This window comes from Podarcis vaucheri, assembly GCF_965113315.1.
Source record: "Podarcis vaucheri genome assembly, chromosome: 6".
Lineage (NCBI taxonomy): Eukaryota > Metazoa > Chordata > Lepidosauria > Squamata > Lacertidae > Podarcis > Podarcis vaucheri.
In genome coordinates, this window is record NC_138764.1 from 65,721,652 (window position 1) to 65,742,801 (window position 21,150).

General features: G+C 43.0%; 1 long non-coding RNA gene across 1 annotated transcript; it reads right to left on the reverse strand.

The window, feature by feature from the left end:
• Positions 1-683: 683 nt before the first annotated feature.
• On the reverse strand, positions 684-20,688 carry LOC309535383. Its single transcript, XR_014221239.1, has 3 exons — positions 20,438-20,688; positions 13,557-13,641; positions 684-1,284 (listed from the first exon to the last, which is right to left on the reverse strand). It is a non-coding gene; the product is annotated as an uncharacterized lncRNA (long non-coding RNA).
• Between the last annotated feature and the right edge of the window lie 462 nt (positions 20,689-21,150).

Below are 21,150 nucleotides of genomic sequence, written 5' to 3' on the forward strand. Positions count from 1 at the left end.
CAATCAACTGGTTAGCTGGGGTGAACAAGGCTTGAGGCTGACTTTAGGGAGACCTTGGACAGGGAAGTGAAACTGAGGAGGGCTATTTATGCCTTCTTCCCATGGTGCAGGCACGGACAGTTCCCTAAACACTGAAGGCTGAAGTGGCAACACAACTTCCGCTAGAAAGCCACTGCCAGTCTCTTTTTATTTCCTTGTCCTGTATTGGAAATTTCAATACAATTTCCATAATGCATTGCTAATCTTTGGCTAATGCTGGATTTAGGGCAGTGTGGACAACTCCACCGCACAGGATGCCAAGCTGAGGGGATGCAAAATAATTTTAAAAATGGAATTATTGTGAAAATAAGAAACGGGGGGGGCACCAAATTTTGTCCTCACTCAGGGCGCCGTATTACTAAAGTCCACCACTGCTTTGGCCCCTGCCTTTTCCAACTGCTTACACCAGGAATCCAGGCCTGGAATTTTTCTTCTCTTTTTGCAAAGTATTTTAATCCCTCTCCCCCGCCCAAATCAGCTGTAACTTTGGCCACATTCACACCACACCTATAAAGCACAACGACAGAGTTTGGATTTGATTTGATATCCCGCTTTATCACTCCCCTTCAGGAGTCTCAAAGCGGCTAACATTCTCCTTTCCCTTCCTCCCCACAACAAACACTCTGTGAGGTAAGTGGGGCTGAGAGACTTCAAAGAAGTGTGACTAGCCCAAGGTCACTCGGCAGCTGCATGTGGAGGAGTGGAGATGCAAACCTAGTTCACCAGATTACGAGTCTACTGCTCTTAACCACTACACCACACTGGCACTGATACCACTTTAAACAGCTACAGCTTCCCCCAAAGAATTCTGGAAAGGAACTGTAGTTTGTTAAGAGTCCTGAGAGCTGTTAGGAGACCCCTATTCCCCTCACAGAACTACAATTTCCAGTGTTCTCTGTAAAGAAGGATTGACTGTGAAACCACCCTGGGATTCACAAGTGGGATGAGGATTCTACTTGCGGGCCTTCCAAAGGCATATGCTTGGTCACATGAGGACAGGATGCTGAATAGATGGTTTTTTGATCGGATCCAGCAGGTCAACTCACTGAGGGATGCTGCTCCCGAGAAGGGCCATAGCTCAATGGCAGAGCATCTGCTTTGCATACAGAAAGTCCTAAGTTCAATCCCCGGGTTCTCCAGATAGGATTGGGGAATTTCCCCGAAACAACAAAGCACCACCGTCAGCCAGCATAGACCAGACTGAGCCATGTGGACTAATGACTTGACACCATATAAAGCAGCTTTCTGGAAAACAAAACAACACATTAGCCCTCTTCATGAGTGTGCCATATGTGCAGCAAATGGGTGGGGGTGGGGTTCTGATGATCTGAGCCATGTCTCCAGATTTATTGCCATGCTCATTATTGTTATTGTTTGTTATTGTTGCTATTGATATTTTTTTTAACCACCTTCCACATACGGTATATATCTCAAAGAAAGGCACAAAACATAATTAAAACAACAACACTAAAAACAGAATATTTATACGCAGATGTATTGTTTATTTCATAAAACTTATATGCTGCTTCATTGTAACCCCCCCTACAAAGTAGCTTACTAAAAAAGACAAAACAATAAAATAATCAATAAAAAACTTAACGATAATTAAAACCTTTCAAAAAGTTAAAATTGGAATAGACAAAAAAAAATAAGTCTGGCATCGACTTTTTAAGCATCTGACTAGGCTTGTCTAAACAAAAATGTTTTTAGCCTGTGCCAAAAAGAGTGCACCCTCTGGAGGTTGCTGAACTACAACTCTCAACAGCCCTAGGAAGCAAGGGATGATGGGAATTGTAGTTCAGCAACACCTGATGGACCAAAGGTTCCCCACACCTGATCTATGCCATGGCCCTGGTCCTAATCACAACCCCCACCCTCGTGGCTGTTCTATGGGAAAGACATAGCAATCTGAGCATGTGGAGGGATCTCACCTCTGATCTCTGGTTTCATGTGTTGTTTGGTCAACAAGTCACAATATACCTTTAGGGGAGAAAAGAGGAGGTGGAAGCTCACAGTATTCTGCATTATTTTGGGTATGAGATTCCTGTTGTACAGTGGTTTTTGAAGCCAGTGGAGACAGTGGCTGTCGAAGACAGGACCTGAGCAGAAGGGCACTCTCCCCTACTGTGGCTTCCAGCAACAGGTATTCAGAAGCTTTGCTGCTTCCAGTTGTGGAGGCAGAGCGTAGCCAACATGGCTAGTATAGGTACAGCGAGTGGCATATAGGTGTGATGCTCTTGGAGGGAAATTTAGTAGCAGGAAGAATTTGAAATAGACTTGGTCATCTGCATTTGTCCACAACGGGCTGCAAATAGCAACACACTTCTGAGGAAAAGATAAGGATCTTATCCTTGCAACAAGTTTAGTCTGAGACCCAAATGAGCCAAGAACCTGCTGAACTTTAGACGCTGTATCTCCGATTTAAGGCATCAGAGCTTGTTTATCATCTGAAATGATAGCAATGACTTCTGCAAGCTTTAGAAACAGGCCCATGAAGATTCAGGTTCCTTCTGTGCTTCAGGTCAAATACAACAATTTCATAGCATATTTACAGAAACCCGAGAAGGAGCTCTGGGATAAGGAAGGGCCTTGCCCGGAATGTTTCGTGCTCAATAAAGATAAGAGTATCAAGGGTTTATTCTGAGGATCAAAGGGAATCGACTGGCAAGGGTTTGTTCCTGTTGACAGGGTGCAAAGTACTGGTAAATAGGAGAAAAACAGCAAGTGAAAGCACTGGCAAGAAAGGCAGGGTATTGAGACTGGAGATCAAGGGTATAGGGGGTTCATAAAACAGCACTGCTGCATCAGCAAAAGCATATTGAGAACTATAGGATCATGTGGACAGTGCAAAACAACCACCAACACTACCTTGCATGCATGAGCAGCACCAATTTCACAATAAACCTCCACCTAGAAGCACCCTTGGCTGCTGTTTCAGTGCCAAACCAGGATATGAAAATTGTAACGAAACTGAACTCAGAATAGCAGTGGTGTTCATGGGGACAGATCCTCAGTAAGCCTGATCAGGGGCTGCAGGGGTGTGTCGCCTGCTGGCTCTGCATGCCCCAAAGGCGGACGCTTCCTTGCCGTCTGCATTTTTAGGGAAATGTATGCAAAGTTATTTTCCTCTTTTGGAGCCTTCAGTCATAGGATTCAGAGAAGTGAAGAGAAATGACGCAGAACTCCCACCCATGACAATATTAGCCCTTCCCTGAGTCTTAACAATACAGTGGTACCTTGGGTTACATACGCTTCAGGTTACATACGCTTCAGGTTACATACGCTTCAGGTTACAGACTCCGCTAACCCAGAAATAGAGCTTCAGGTTAAGAACTTTGCTTCAGGATGAGAACAGAAATCGTGCTCTGGTGGCGCAGCGGCAGCAGGAGGCCCCATTAGCTAAAGTGGTGCTTCAGGTTAAGAACAGTTTCAGGTTAAGTACGGACCTCCGGAACAAATTAAGTACTTAACCTGAGGTACCACTGTACAGTGATACCTCGGTTTTTGAAAATCTCCATTGATGAACATTTTGGTTTCCAAACGCCATAAACCTGGAAGTAAATGCTTCCATTTTCGAACACGCCTTGGGAGTCGAACATGCCACGCGACTTCCGCTGAGTGCAAGATCCCGAGGCCTGGCTGTCGGCTATTGAGTTTTTGGTTTTTGAATGTTTCAGAACTCGAACGGTCTTTCAGAACGGATTACGTTCGAAAACCGAGGTACCACTGTACTGTGATATAAGCTGACTCATGGCTGCAAGTGGGCACAAATGAATCTGGCATTTATACTGAAAGCTCGTGAAGAAAACTACCCAGTCATGGAGCATTTTTATTTTTTACTTTTATAAACACAGCAAGCCGTTAAAAGAAAAAACATCAAAAATATTGTAAAGTTGCCTAGTTTCATAGCTTTAGTGCAGAATTCTTATAATTCCACAGCCTTTGACCCTACCCTCCAGGAGTGAGCTTTCTATTATCAGGATTTTTTTTCTGCATCCTGCAGTAACACAAGCAGGAACCTGCCCCATGGCAGCTGGAGAAAGCAACCCATCTATTCTTAGCAAGAAGATGAACTCCTGGACAGCTTGTCAAAAACCTTCCATTCCCCTAACCCTTACTATTGAGCCTCCTTGCTCATTAAGGTCTTCGGCAGAGGTTCCCATAGGTGTTCCACCAACCTAGCAACACAGGAAGCTGCCTTATACAGACTCAGACCATTGGTCTCCACCAGGCTCAGTATTTTCTACAGCCCCTTTCATCAGTCTGGTTTGCTCCAGAGGTTGTGGACTCCAGTGCCCAGCATCCGCAGCCAGCAGGGCCAATGGACGGGAATCAGGACTGGTGCGGCCATTAGGTTGGGTGAGGCTGCTGCCTCAGGCAGCAGAGGCCCCAAAGGCAGTGCCTCCACAGATGCCCCACCCCTAGCATTAATGCCAATCTCAGGTGAGATATTGCAATAACTGCATGAGATCTTGCTGGCAGCAGGGCAGAGCAGCACTTCCTGTTTTGCTTCAAGTGACAAAATGGGATGCACCACCACCTTGGTCAGGAATGATGGGGATTGTAGTCCAAAGCAGCTGGAAGTTGCCACCTTGGCTCTCCTCAGTGTACGTGCTTTGCCACTGAGCTACAGTTCTTCTCACACCTGACCTATGGTTGGCTGGAACCATTGAGAGGGTCTTTATTTCTCTTGGGAAGATATTCTCTGGGATATCTTCCCAATGGAGACCCACCTTGCTCTCTTCTTTGGGAGTCTTCTGCTGATGCCTGAAGCTGGTGCAGCAAAAGGGAATCAAATGAAAGAAACAGCTCTGCTCTGGCTGGTGAAAGTGACAGGACTTTGAATGCAGCCCATCAACCCACCGCTTTGCCCCACTGCTCTCAGGTTGGACTCTGGAGTTTAACCTGTGGCAGCTTTGACTACCTCTTGTGTTTTTAAACTCCTGGATTTCTGATCTGCCTCTTGGTTTCATTTGTTGTTTTGTCGCTGTGTCTTAGGGTGGTTTTTGTTATGTAATGCAAAACTGCTTTGGATATTTCAATAGAAAAATGGTATATAAGTATTTTAAAATAAACAAATAAGTGTTGCACCTGGCTGATGCACATTTTGCATGGGCCTCCATGTCTTTTCTATGCCCCAGCTCAAGATCCAGAGGCTTTCATCTAAGGTGGACCTGGTCTCCCTTCTCCTTTGCTGTCTCTCCAAGACAGCAATGTAACTGATCTTAGAATCATAGAATTGGAAGGGGCCATGAGGATCATCTAGTCCAGCCCCCAGCAATGCAGGAATCTTTTACCCAATGTTGGCTTAAACCACGACCCTGAGATTAAGAGTCTCGTAATCTGCCAACTGAGCTACCCCAGCTTGTTTGGCTTCTGCATATCTGAAGGTAACTGTGGCACCAGGACAAGAGGGAGAGATGCACATTTGTGCCTGGCTTATTATTATTATGCCAGATCCTGTTATTCATTTAATCGACAGTGTGGCTCATAAGAGCGAGCTGCAAGCAAGTACCAGCAAAGTATTATGAAATTCCAGGAGGGGCAGGGGGAGATTCATAACTAAGCTTTGAATGCCAACAGAATGTTATGAATGTGCTGTCAAAACATGCAACCCACTTTTATCACTGCTTGGAAGACTCTGCTGGATAATTTTAACTTTTATAGGGTTACACAGCAGATTTTTTTTTAATATATTGTGAGCATTTCAATCACCAGAGTCAAGTCACTTTTTAAAAAATATATATGTAAAACTATAGCTATTTTTGTAACCCTATCTAAGTTTGGGGAATAGGATAGTTTCTAAATATGAATGAAGGCTTATTATATTAGCATCATTCATGTTGGGACCAAAAGATCAGCCACTCCCCCTTCCGTTAGGAAATGGACCTGGGGACCCAGATCAGGAAGCAATATGGGAGGCAAAATGCCTATGCTATCTGTTTCTACAAAAATAGTTGAAACACCTTCAAACTTTTCATCAATGGCATCTGACACCATAACGGTGTCATTTACCCATCAACTTCCCCTCTCTGTTTGAGACGATGTAGTGAAATTGGGACTGTATTCCAAATATGGTGGATCTGCAATAAGATACAGACATTTCAGATGAAAGTCTTTAATGAAATGTCTCATTACACAACAAAAAAATCCGATGTACACCTCAGTTGGCTTTACTATTTTCCATAATGACCAAAAGTATTTACAATTCAAATAATTTTTGTATGTTTCTTCTTTTGCCTACTCAGAGAGCCAGTGTAGTGTAGTGGTTAAGAGCAGTAGTCTCGTAATCTGCGGAACTGGGTTCGCTTCCCCGCTCCTCCACATGCAGCTGCTGGGTGACCTTGGGCCAGTCACACTTCTTTGAAGTCTCTCAGCCCCTCTCACCTCACAGAGTGTTTGTTGTTGGGGAGGAAGGGAAAGGAGAATGTTAGCCGCTTTGAGACTCCTTCAGGTAGTGATAAAGTAGGGTATCAAATCCAAACTCTTCTTCTTCTTACACAGCAACTGGTAATGCCAAACTGGAAAAACCTGGAAAAGCTATTATTTTCCCTATAGACAGTGGAATTAATGGGAAAGCTCATTCAATGTGCGAGAGCTTTGAATGTCAATCAGGACTGTGATGGTTTTATGGAAATATGGCACCTTTTTACAACCGTTTCAACTGGCCACACCACAGCTTCACATCCTTCACATTCACATGATCAATTGGGGTTCAATGCATTTCCATGGATGATGGTGTCTGCTGCTCATTTTGGAGGCAGGAGTTGGGGGTTTGTTGTTATGGTTCCTTTCGTTCTTTTTACTACTTTGTTTGCCACAGCATATTGAAACTCAATGAAAAACATATTTAAAAGAGAGAGTGCATTTCCTCATTCTGTTATCAGGAGAAAGGCCAATAAAAAAAGATAAACATTACCAGGATGCCTGGAATATGCCAGCACACTGTCTGTATTCCCAGCAGCCCTCACAAGGTGACAGACCTTAAAAATACTTTCACAACAGCGGGGAGGGTAAATTTAGGTGTCCAATAACTCACTGATTGGGTGTCCATGTGTGCTATTATGAGAAGATGCTAGAGCAACCTTCCCGACTTCCCAGATGTTTTTGACTACAACTCTCATTAGCCCCAATCAGCATGGTCAATGGTCAGGGATGATGGAAGCTGTACTTCCACAAAATCTGGAGGGCCACATGTTCCCATCCCTGTGACAGAACAGTGGTCTTCCATTTTTCAGAAGGCTCCACCTTTAATCCCAACTTTAACGTGGGATGTGTATTTTTTTTAACTATTTCTTCTCTCTCCTTCCTCATACAGCTGATCTATGACACCGTGAAAATACTTACTTCTGTCATTAGGAAGACACCCCCACCCCCCAAAAACTCCCCCCCCCCCAATAAATGATCACAGTCCCACACATATGACCCATTTTAGGATTGCTTGCAAGCCGGTTATAAGTCACTCACACAACCCACCAGTCGAAATGCCAGTCACAGTGCTAAAGCATGAAAACGGAACCAGGAAGTCCTGAAATCCCACAATTGAGCAATGATGGATGCAAGTCTAGTCCGCCGGCAGACCACCTCTCAGCTCAGGTGACCAGTCTAGAGATCAAGGCATGATAAACCAATGACTCAAACCATTGCGTGCAATGCTTGCTCCTTGGAGACTCTCTGCCCAGGTGACCTCACTGACCTTGTGAAACTTTTCCAAATTTAGTTAACAGACGTGGGTGTGTGGTTGTGCAATTCCCTTTTTTAAATAAAGTAGCAATGATGTTGAACATACAGTGAGATGTATAACTGCAAAAAGCAAGAGCATTACTGGGTCCTTTTATATGTGTGGTGTTTTTTTAAAAATAATAATAAAACAATACCCTAGATGACACTTTGCTAGAGAGCAGGGGTAGTGCAATTGGTTCCCCCACTCTGGTCACTGAGCTGGGGGGGGCATTGCAACTATTATTATTAAATTTGTATATTGTCCTATCCCCATAGATCTTAGGGCAGTTCACAACATAAAAATACAATATAAAAACCACACAAAATAGATGATTAAAAACAGAGACAAAGACAACCCAACAATTTCCCAATAATAATGATGTAGTGCACATACAGAATGGAAGGTGGGGGGGCACTGAATTTTGGCCTTGCATGAGGTGTCACTGAACCTTGAAAGACCAAAGTCCACCCCTGTGAAGAGGGCTCACACCAGGCTGCAGCATGGATTTGTGGGGTGAGAAAGGGCAACCTTAGGGCCAAGATTAAAGACTAGCTGTCCCCCAAATCTCTAGTTCATGCCACAAGCTTAGCCACCAAAACAATGTTGCACTGTTTTTGTCTACAACCTGGAAACATGGGGAAACTGTTTTTTAAAAAGAAAACAATGCTAGTTTGTCACTGGTAGCATTTATTCCGCCGCTTCATAAGGTACGAAAATCTGCGCTGCTTCATGAAAGGCAAAGCTACTGCCGTTGTTATTTGTGCGTGGAATTGCCTCCTCATGCTGTGGTCATGCATGTCTGCAAAGCCTCTTGCTCATGCCTCGCTGTATCCTCTGAGGGGGCCAACTCGAGACATGATAAAGTCAGCTTCAGGCCCTTGCAGATGGCTGGGCTCACACTGGCTACCTTGCCAAAGAGACCATGCATGGGTGTGGCACACATCCTGTGGTTAAGTCAATTCATGTCTCCTTTTGCCAGGTGAGAGCAGCTGGCAGCCTGGAGCTGTAGGGAATGAGGTTAGTGAGCATCCTAGGTATCTGTTCCGCAAACAGACTTGCAGCTGGTTGGCCTCCTCTCCTCAATAAATATTTGTGAATCCTGTGCGTATTGTATACAAAAGATGGGGCCGAGAGACTGGTGCTTTGCTCCTTGCAATCACCAGGGCCATACCACAACCTGCTGGGTGATGCAGTAACCTTAAATGCCCCAGTGAAGTGGAAAGCAAGGCAACTGTGGCTTCTCATTCTGTCCGGCTCCTTTTATGCAACCCATCCTTGATGCTTTTAAGGCAGGTTTCCACCCCAAAGAGGAACCCCCACATTTCGGTGTGCAGAAATAGAGTGGGGTGGCGGCTCTTTGCTTATCTTGTCAAGTCCCAGAAATTAGATCTTGGCAATGTCAGCTAAAATGCATAGAAGGAAACTGAAAGAAGACCTTTATAGCATATGCTATACGGGACCTATGAAAGATCTAGGCAGCCTGGACCAGCTATCCAGAAGAGGACTAGTCTTCTGGATAGTTCAGCTGGTTAGAGCATAGTGATGATAATACCAAAGTTCTCTCCCCATATGGTTCAGTCCCCATATGGGATTGCTGCATATTCCTGAATTGCAGAGGGTTGGACTAGATGATCCTCAGGGTCCTTTCCAACTCTTCAATTTTATGATTCATTTCCCAGGTCTGGCTATGTATCAAATCTGGTTGTTTTTTTAATATATCCAAAGCTCTAGGATGGAGGTCTTACAAACAGCCCCAAATAAGATGGATTGTACCGGAACTCAATGAGTTGCATTTTTAGGGTGAAACTACCTAAAGTACTATGAGTATTTTTTTTTAAGAAAAAGACTTCTGCAATTGATCACTGTGGCAGCAACGAGGAAATGGAGGACAGTGGCTGATCACCTAAATGTAACCATTCAGTTCATTCTATTTTTAATTACCAGTCTGGCTTATCCTGTTACTAAAAATGGAATGCCATCCTCTTCTAGGGGAGGCAAATTTGGATGGTTATTTCCATACTTTGCAGTTTCTGAACTCACAAGACTTGCTTGCAGGGACTTGCAACCACATGTTGCCTAATAATTAACAACAAGCAGCTTATGGTTCTATTGACATTTATAGGTTGATCTGCCAGGTATGCTATCTCTGAAACACCTATCTAAATAGCTATGATCAATGCAATATGCGATGAAGCCTTGAGGTCAGATATCAGTGTCTGAGCCTTGCTCACACAAATTGTTTGTTGAAGCATTTATATGCCGCCCTGGATCCTGGAAGCAAAAGGCTCTTGCTAGATTGCTTTCAACATTCTGCCCTGCCCTGGGAAGATGATCAAAGCGTTTTCTTGCTCTGTTACATCCTTTCCCAGCAGCTGTGGAACTTAAGTGACATGCTGTCAGTAGTCAAAGAATATTCAAAGCGGGAAATTATCTGTCCTGAGATCTACAAAGGAAGTCAATAATCAAAGAAGGAATATTGAAAACTACTTTAAACAAATAAAAAAACCCCCACCATGTTGGAAGCAACATCTCACATCTCTGTCCCATCCTCACCCCCATCCTTATTGTTTCACTCTGTCAAATTAACACACCGGTATCTTTGATATACAGTTTGTCTCCAGATCTAGCCAAAAATCAACCCAGTGCAAAATGCAGAATTCATGTGACATGGAGCAATTTGCTCAGTATCACTCCCACCCCCACCCCCTGGGGAACCTCCAGAAAGGGATTGTTTATTTATGCCAATTCACATTTTCACAGCCCCAATCCTCACCAGTTCAATGGGGCTTGCTCCCAGTCCCAGATAAGGGGACATAGGGTGCAGAGTAAGTTACATGATCCATGTTTGGAGAGGAATATTTTGGGGCTATAACAAGATACTGAGCCAACTAACTCAACTGAATAGGCATGATGCACTGGTAAAAGATGGAGATTCTCCCATGCGCACCATCCAAGAGGAAAGAGGTGGTTTATTTGAAAGCTTATGAAATCTCTTGTTACCTTACTTCCCAGCAAAGAACTGGAGGCAAAGGCTGTTCTCACACATGAGATATACAGGTACATGGAGCACAATTCTGGGTTTGTGCAGTCTTCCAGTCACAGAGTCACAGACTTGTAGAGTTGGAAGGGACCACAAAGGTCATCTAGTCCAACCGGATGGATTCCATGAATCTTTCACCCAATGTGGGACTTGAACCCACAACCCAGAGAGAAAGGGTCTCATGCTGTACCACCTGACCTATCTCTTCCAGGCTGATCTTGTCTTGTACACCACTGTGATGCAAGTGTAAAAGGTCGTGATTTTGAATGAATAAACAAATTAATTAATTAGAGACACTTCTGCAGATATTTGGGTCCCAAGCCTTCAAAATGGCTCAGAAGTGAGTAGGGGTCAATGCAGCGAAGCAACAAGTATCTAGGACAGGGACGCACTGACGCAATACAAAATTCAGTGCAGTATAAAAGAAAGATGCAAGGGCTTGTATTCAACTCTTATACAGCTGAAAGTCATTCTCTCTAATCCTAGAAGGATATGGAGAACTAGATGTGATTAAGAACTTAAGAAAAGCCCTTCTGGATCAGACAAAAAGCCCATTCTAGCCCAGCCCCCTGTTCTCACCACCACCAACCACATCCCTCAAGTTTCCCTTCTGGTGGGATAAAACTCACTCTGCAGGTTCAGTAGCAGCTTCTGATAGCCTGGTTGGCTAGTGCGTGGTGCTGATAATGCCAAGGTTGCAGGTTCAATCCCTGTATGGGTGTCAGGCTTCAGAGAATCTGATCCCTCCCATGGTGGGCACCCAAGGCATAGCTAAAGCAAGTCTTTTATTCAATATTCACAGAGAGAGAGGTAGAGATGCCATCTGTCTTGGATAATGGCATTGCTCCGAGTAAAGTCCCACCCCCTCCGTCTCTCCTATTATACGTCATCCCTGCTTCAGCTGACCTGTGCTTTCTGCCTCTGAGCTTTCTGCTCTCCTACTCTCAATGCCCACCAGCTCCTGGCAGAGGGGGCTGGGGTCAGGAATGCTTTCTAAAGACACTGAATCTTTCTGCTGTGTCTCCCCTGGTGCTTTTTCTTCCTCCTGCTCCTCTCCTAATATTTCCCAGCTTCTCCCCTCTGTAGCCTTTGAACTAGGACCTTCTGCAAACCACTGTTGTAAATCTAGACTGTCCTCCTCTTCTTGGGAAGGTTCAGGAGGAGGGGGGTGGTCTCCACTGTTCCTCATCAGTCCATTCCCTGACAATGGGGCAGCTGCATATTCATGCATTGCAGGGGGTTGGACAAGGTGATCCTCAGGGTCCCTTCCAACCCGACAATTCTATTATCCTATGATTCTTTAGTGTTCTGAAGCAGCACAGCCTGAAGCAGGCAGACGGGAGTGATGGCCTGTCTGAAGAATAGCAGAACCATAGAGTTTTACGGCTGGAGGGCACCACAGAGGTCCAGTAGCTCAGTCATCCCAGACAGATAGCCATCGAGCTTTCGCTTAGATATCTCCAGGGAAGGAGAACCTACCCAACCCGAAGCTGTCTCAGCATCCACCCAAGGCCTTGAGCTAACTAACATGATGCTCTCCAGACGTTGCTGAACTCCAGCTCCCATCAGCCCTGGCTCTTGGCCCTGCTGGCTGGAGCTGAGGGGAGCTGGAATACCAAAAGCACCCAGAGGGCACCATGTTGTCTACCTCTGGCCTAGAAGCTCACAGCATGGTTCTTGTTTTATTGTGACGCGGTGAAGTTTGTACTTCGTTACAAGGATCAAAGGTTTCTGCCCCCCCCCCCACTGCCTCCAGTTGGGGTTACATAAAGTGAAACCTGAAGAAATATAATGAGCCTACCAAAGCTATATAGAAATCATGGTTCACAGCAAAAACAAAGCAGGCTTGCAGAATGCGGCTCACCTTGACTCAGCCATTCCTGGCATGCCAGCACGAAATAAAGTTCAGATAAGCGTATTTGTGATTAAACGAACGCACGTAACATTTCGTGAGCTTACTGAATGACACAAAGGGAGGTCGGCATCAGCTGACTGGGCAGCTGGCATTTAGCTCCCTTGCCATCTGAGCAGCTGGCACTAACTTTCACTTAGCAGTTATTTGAGGCAGCTGTGTGCTTTTCATACACAAGCTTGGAATTTGATTCTGGGCAATTGCCCATTACCTCTCTGCCCCCATCCCTGAGTGGCCTACTTTTACACTCCTCTACCTGAAGAGCTGTTGGAGAGTAGCCCTCTATTTGAAGGACTGTGCAGTCCAAGTCTCTGTTGGGGCAGCGGCAGGGATTTGAAATGACCTATTAACACTTTGCACCTAAGTAGCTAACTGAGCAGGCCCATAGATCATCTGGTAACAGTCTTCCCTGTTATGCTGGTATGCTTATCTAATTAAGTTGTAGAAATCATATCTAAACTTGCATCTACCCAATTAGCTAATTAATCATAGAATCATAAAATTGTAGAGTTGGAAGGGACCACAAGGGTCATTTAGTCTAACTGCCTGCAATGAAGGAATCTTTTTGCCCAATGTGGGACTCAAACCAATGACCCTAAGATCAAGAGTCTCACGCTCTACCAACTGAGCTATCCCAGATTGTGTTATATCAATTAGCATCTGCAAATTGTATGCATATATTGCTCTCTTTTGTCCACTGTTTTGCTTGTGCATTTTCTATCTTTTTTGGCAAAGTGTAAGAGATCACTCCTGCCCCACTGGTTTCCAGACAAGCCCCCCCCCATATGGTCAGCTGACTGTTTTCAATAGACCACACATCCAAAACAAACATACGCACTGACTTCTCCATTTCTCTGTCATCCGTAAACACGTGCAAGGAAGGAGAAAGAGCACACTGACTGACCCCTCCCTGATCTCTCCATTTCTCTGTCATCCAGACACGTGTAGCAACACCAAACAGAAAAGAAAAGGCACAAATACCTAAGATTAATGCAGGATCTAGTATTCAAAAGGGATATATCTCATCAAAAGTAGATGATTCACCTTCCTGTCATTTGCCCAGGGCAACTGAAGGCTACTCTCTCACACACAAACTTGTTTCTCTGTCTGGAAATTCTCTTCCTGAGTCAAGCACAATAATGAGTGGGATTATCAAAAGAGATACAAATGCCACTCTGTTTCACATTATGGCACAATCCTATACATGCCTACTCAGAAGTAAGTCTCATTAAGTTCAGCAGCAGCAGGGGTTATTCCCAAGCAGGTGGGTACTGTATTGGATTGCAGCCTTTTCCCTCTCTCTTTGAGCCTCACATCGAATTGTGAGGTTTTGAAAATTACAAGGACCAGGCATGTTTCCTTCAGCAAGGCAGGTAAGAGAAAGTGCTTGCTTAAGTCTATATTTTAAACTATTACTGATGACACTCTAGTGTCTAGACATACTGACTGAGGTTCTGGCTGGTGCAGTTGCATATCTCAAAGTCTGAGATTGTGGTGTGAAAGCAGGCAGGCAGTAGCAGAAAGGATTGCAGTGCCCATTTTAAAGTTGAAAGAAATGATGAGGGAAAAGGGGGGGGGTAAAAGTGGCATGACTATGGACTTCCGGTTCGGCGCCAGCGCTAATGGCTGCTCCCTCTCCGAGCTCCGGAGAGAGGACGGCTCTGCGAGTTCGGGTCTGACCCGCTACGGCAAGCGGGGGACCCCTAAAATCACAGGAACGGAGCCTGTGAACAAGGAGATTCGGTGGGCACCTGAAGCGCCCCCCTTTACCGCAGAAAGAGCCTTTTTAAAGGCTCCGGAACGACAACGGGGAGCGCGGTGCTGAGAATCGCTACCCAGCCCGCAGGGTGAAGCCGCGTCGCCATTAGTGGAGAGCGCCGATTCCCTTCCTGAATAATCTGGACAAAAAAGACCCGTGAGTAAGATTGAACCTTAATTCGTGTCAAAACTACTTGAAATTAGGCTGAAAACGGGAAAGGCGAAAATTAAGGAAGTCTGCCTTCCCCCGACTGCATGACAATTAAAGCAACGAAAGTTACTGAGCTGCATCCATATGGGATATTGTCTTTAACTGCTTGAATCCGACATTTGGACTTTGACTATCCCCTCTAGCTTGCAGGGCAGAGGGGAGGAATAAGTGATTTTATAAGCTGCATGACCAACTTAAAGGAAAGGGAATTCTCTGCAGCCTTCAACCTGGCACAAACTGCTATTAAAACAAAGGAACACTGAACTGACTTGACTCCTGTGAAAGTAACAAAGTGGAAGTCTCATTGCTTATTTGTTACAAAGTTTTGGGACTCTGTGGACACAATATATCAGGGAAGGCTGGGACTCTATCTATTGGGAAAGTGTTGCAATATACATATAGAAGCCTCCCGATAAATTTGCTTTTTAAATACTCTTTGCCTTTGTTTGCGGACATTTTGATTTGCTCCCTCTAGAGGGTAAATTAAAAGTTGCTACGCTTTGGGACAGTGGAATTTTCCTTTAGGAGAAAGCTCTCGTGGGAAACGACCTTGGGATATGAGTGGCCCAGCAGACGAGATAAGCACGAGAGCCAAGACAAGGCAATATCAACAACAGCTGCAGCAACACAAGAAAAGAGGCTCGATCTCAGGCATAACCCCTACAGTGACAACAGGACAAGAAAAAGGTACAGCAGTCTCCATGGATGCAGTGTCGCAAGCCCTTCTTAAGATAAACCAGTCTCTGGAGAATCTAACAAAGCAGACGGCTGAAAATACCAAGAAATTGACAGAGAATTCACAGAAATTGACAGATTTAACAACAAGACTTGACCTGAATACAGAATCTATAAACAGGCTTACGCAAGAAAATTCTGCCACACGTCAAATTGCGGAGGAAGCCAGAACTATTGCTGGAGAGACCCAGGAAAAATTAGAACCGATTGCCAGGAAGGTCTATGACCACGACGCAACTCTGGCATTGTGGGAACTACAAAGAAAAGAAAGGAATTTGAAACTACGATCAATTCCAGAGGACGAAGGAGACAACCTTACGGACTTTTTAACGAAAGAGTTTGCTGATTCCTGGGAAGATCTAGAGGAAGACGAATTTAAAATTACAACAGCATTTAGACTGGGCAGAAGACAGAACAGAAAGGCGCCGAGAGACTGTCTGATTACCTTGAGATCGAAGGAGGAAAGAGATAAAATTCTAAGACTGCACTTTGAAAAGGCCTTACAAATTGGGAACTCACCGATACAGATCTTTAAAGACATTCCTAAACATATTTTGGACTTGAGAGCTTCTTATAAGGATTTGGTTTACCTGTTGAAGAAGAACACCATTCTCTTCAGGTGGGAATTTCCACAGGGACTGTCTTTTGACTATAGGGGGAAGAAGGTGAAAATAAAGACGATACAGGATAAAGACAGGTTCCTGCAAAGAAATCAAGAAGATTTACAGAAAGGAACTGTAGACCCAATTGCTGAGCAAAAGAGTGTAATAGACATCTTGAACCTTTCGTTTGGACAGAATCTTCCACCACCAACAGAGGAGGAACAACAATTGGGAGCCGTTGGAGGAATACCAGAAAAATAACAAGATGGCCCTGCAATTCCTTAGCTGGAATTGTAATGGGATGAACAGTCCTTTGAAGAGACGACAAGTATTCCATATTTTGCACAGAGAACAACTGGACTTGATTTGCTTACAGGAAACCCATATAACTAGAGCACACAGGAGACTGCTTATGAATAAAAAATTGGGACAAGAATTTATTTCGTCGGACAAAGTGAAAAAAAGAGGAGTTGTGATTTATGTAAAAGAGAAGTGGGCTCCAAAAATGATGTTCAAAGATGAACAAGGAAGATATTTAGCGGTGGAAATTCAGGTACAAGGAGAAAAATTTCTGATAATTGGGATCTATGCACCAAATGAAGGTAAAGCAGAATTCTTCAAAAAACTCCATGAAACTTTGACGGATTATTTGGAATACAATATGATAATCATGGGAGATATGAATGGTGTAGTCTCTACAAACATGGACAAGACACAAAGACTGACACTTACTAAAGAAGGGAGACTCCCGAAGACTTTCTTCGAAATGACTGAAAATATGGACTTAATAGACATTTGGAGAACAAGGAACCCTCTTGAAAGAGAGGGAACCTTTTTCTCCCATGCAAAGATGACCTGGACCAGAATCGACCAAATATGGGTTACTAGTGGAATGGCTCCGAAGATTAAGAAGGTAGAAATCTGCCCAAAAACCTGTTCCGACCATAACGCCGTGAAGATGGAAATGAAATTTACAACAACTGGTCAGTTTAGATGGAGAATGAATGACACCCTATTCCGAGATAGAGAGATCCACATGAAGGCCCAAAAAACTCTAAAGGACTATTTTGAAATCAATCTAAAGGGCGATGTGGAAAAAAGAGTGATCTGGGACGCAAGTAAAGCTGTGATGCGAGGATTTTTGATTCAACAAAATTCAATAAAGAAGAGAAAACAGAATGAGAAAAAGGAAAAAATTTTGGAAAAGATAAAAGAAGGAGAGAAAAAATTAAGATCAAAACCAAAGTCCCAGGAGATTTTGAGGGAAATTAAGTTGTATCAAACACAATATATGGAATTGATTAACCAAGAGATAGAATGGAAAATAAAGCAAATGAAACAAAAGACATTTGAGTCGGCAGATAAATGTGGTAAACTTCTGGCATGGCAACTTAAGAAAAGACAGAAATTAAATACAGTCACAAGTCTAGAAGTGGATGGAAAAAATATATCTAAACCCAACGAGATAAGAAATTGCTTTGTGAGTTATTTTAAAAAACTTTATTCCCAAGGATTACAAAATGAAGAGGACATAGATAAATTCCTTAATAAATATGGATTACAAAAAATCTCTCATCATAGCAAGGTGGATCTAAACCAGAGAATAACAGAACAAGAGATAGAGGGTGCCATTCAGGACATGCAATTGGGCAAATCTCCAGGGCCAGACGGACTGACTTCCAGATATTACAAATCTTTAAAGGAATGGCTGATACAACCGTTAAAGGAAGTTTGTAACGAGATCTTACAGGGAAAAAAGGCACCCGAATCGTGGAAAGATGCATATATCTCACTCATACCAAAGACAGAGACTGAAAAGACTCAACTGAAGAACTACCGCCCAATTTCATTACTGAATGTGGATTACAAAATTTTTGCAGACATTTTAGCAAAAAGATTTAAAAGAGTACTGATGGAGAAGATTCACAGAGACCAAGCAGGCTTTCTCCCAAAAAGACACCTCTCAGACAATGTTAGGAATATAATAGACATTTTGGAAAAGTTAGAGGTGAACATAAATACTAAAGCAGTTTTGATATTTGTGGATGCGGAGAAAGCCTTTGACAATATTTCGTGGAGTTTTATGAAAAAGAATCTTCATGGGATGGGGGTAGGACAAGGATTTGAGAATGGTATGGGTGCAATATATTCCGAACAAAAAGCTAAGTTGATTGTAAATAATGTAATAACTGAGGAACTTAAGATAGAAAAAGGAACACGACAGGGGTGCCCAATTTCCCCATTGCTTTTTATTTCGGTCCTGGAGGTGTTGCTGAACATGATTAGAGACGACCAGCAGGTTAAAGGTGTAAAGGTCGGAACCAAACACTATAAGTTAAGAGCGTTCGCAGATGACCTTGTTTTGACCTTGCAGGAGCCAAACACTAGTACAAAAAGAGTGTTGGAAATAATCCAACAATTTGGACAGGTAGCTGGATTTAAATTGAATAAACAAAAAACTAAAGTCTTAGGGAAAAACCTAACAGATATGGAAAAGAATAAGTTTCAAGAAGAGACAGGTCTGACGGTGGTTAAGAAGGTGAAATATCTAGGGGTTAATTTAACATCTAAAAACTTGAATTTGTATAAGGACAATTATGAAAAATGTTGGTCAGAAATTAAAAAAGATTTAGAAATATGGTCAAATTTGAGATTGTCAATGTTAGGCCGAATTGCAGTGATTAAGATGAATGTATTGCCTAGAATGTTATTTTTATTTCAAACTTTGCAGATTATTGACAAGATGGACTGTTTCAAGAGGTGGCAGAAAGACATTGCGAAATTTGTCTGGCAGGGCAAAAAGCCCAGAATAAAATATAAAATTTTAACAGATGCAAAAGAAAGAGGGGGATTTGCCCTGCCGGACTTAAAATTGTACTATGAAGCAGCAGCATTCTGCTGGCTGAAAGAGTGGATGCTCCTCGAGAATACAGATATCTTGGACTTAGAAGGTTTCAATAATGCATTTGGCTGGCATGCGTATCTATGGTATGACAAAATCAAAGTGCATAGTGCCTTTAAAAATCATATTGTAAGGAAAGCGTTGTTTAATGTTTGGATGAGATATAAAGATCTGTTGGAAAACAAAACCCCCAGATGGTTGTCACCCTTAGAGGCTAAGGCCCACAAGAAAGTTAATATGGAGGTCGGATGGCCAAAGTATTGTGAGATCTTAGAACAGGATGGAGAGAAACTGAAATTAAAGAGCCATGAAAAATTAAAACCCAAAGTACAAGATTGGCTCCACTATTATCAAATAATGGAGGTTTTTAAACAAGACAGGAAAATTGGCTTCCAGGTGGAAAAATCAAAACTTGAGATAGAATTGTTAGAACCCAATACTAAGAATTTGTCAAGAATGTATAACTTGCTGTTGAAATGGAATACACAAGACGAAACAGTTAAATCAGTTATGATTAAGTGGGCACAGGACATTGGTCATAATATTATGTCTGCTGACTGGGAAAGGTTGTGGAACACTGGTATTAAATTTACGGCATGTAGTGCTTTAAAGGAAAATGTGATGAAAATGGTCTATAGGTGGTACATGACTCCAGTTAAGCTAGCAAAAATTTACCATTTGCCTGATAACAAATGTTGGAAATGTAAGGAAACTGAAGGTACTTTTTATCATCTTTGGTGGACATGCCCGAAGATTAAGGTTTTCTGGGAGATGATATATAATGAAATGAAAAAGGTATTTAAATATACCTTTCTTAAGAAACCAGAGGCCTTTCTCTTGGGCATTGTCGGCCAACTGGTGCCAAAAAAGGATAGAGCTTTTTTCATGTATGCAACAACAGCAGCAAGAATACTGATCGCAAAGTATTGGAAGACACAAGATTTACCCACCTTGGAAGAATGGCAGATGAAAGTGATTGACTATATGACATTGGCGGAAATGACGAGCAGAATTCGTGACCAGGGAAAGGAGACTGCGGAAGAAGACTGGAAGAAATTTAAGATTTATCTTAAGAACTATTATAAACTTGATGAAGTTTAGAATGTCGAGATTCTACAGAGAGAAAGGGTTGCAGTAATATAAGATTAGATTAAGAAAGGACTATGATGAATTAGGATAGGAAAAAACATTTATAAGTTGCTATAAAATTTGGACATGAGGATGCAGAAAGGGGAGGTATGGGGAAGTCCGAGGAAAGAAGTTTATGAAAAGACATTTTGAAATTATATTTGTTTGTTTGTCTGTTTTTCTTTTATGTTTGTTTGTTATAAAAACTCTTGTAAAACCAATAAAAATTTTATAAAAAAAAAAATAAAAGTGGCATGACTATGTTTGCATTGAGGAATCTGTGGCAGAGCCAAATATCTTTGCCATATTCCACCTAGGTCTCCAGTGCTAAACCAGGCTCCCAATGAACTATGAGATAAACGGCATAGAACAGGTAAGTTCACTTACCTCTTCCAGAGATGGTCGTTCTGCGTATCTCACTGTGTCAGAAGCTCCCAAGATAGCAGCCCTGCGAGCATCCTACTAACTTCACCACCAGCCCAGAAGTGCCTCCGATATCAGTGCTGACTTGGGTTAATATCATGTCTGAAATCACCCAAATTGGGTGAGATCTCACCCAAAATTGTAGGGTGTGTGGAGAAGCGGCAGCAGCAGCAGGTCAAGAAAAGGCAGCACATCCCATTTCACCTCAAGTATCAAAACAGTATCCTTATGAGCCTGCATCCTCATAAGTACTTCCCACTGAGCTCAACATGTTCAGCAGTGCATCTCCAAAATACAATGGGAGATAAAGGCTGCTGAAAACAAGGGCACAAAGTGCATATTCTGCTCCCACTAATGTTACGCACTGTTGTGTTGATATTTCAGCTCAACTGTGGAGTAAAACGGAAGCCTCAACCTTCCAACCTTTTGCTGCAAGGTGTCCCATAATATTCTTATCACACAGTTTAGAGAAGACCAGAGGTGGATGGAGTGGGAAAGCAGATCATTAAAACATGTGACTAATACTATGTCCTCCCTATTGCAGCATGGGTTATTTTTAAAACATTGTGGTGTGTTAGCAGTGATGGTATTGGTATTGTTGTTGTTGGAGAAATCAGTTCTTTCCTGTCCTTCCTGTGATTGCAGGAAGTCCTGGTAAATTCAGGCTGACTCCACCC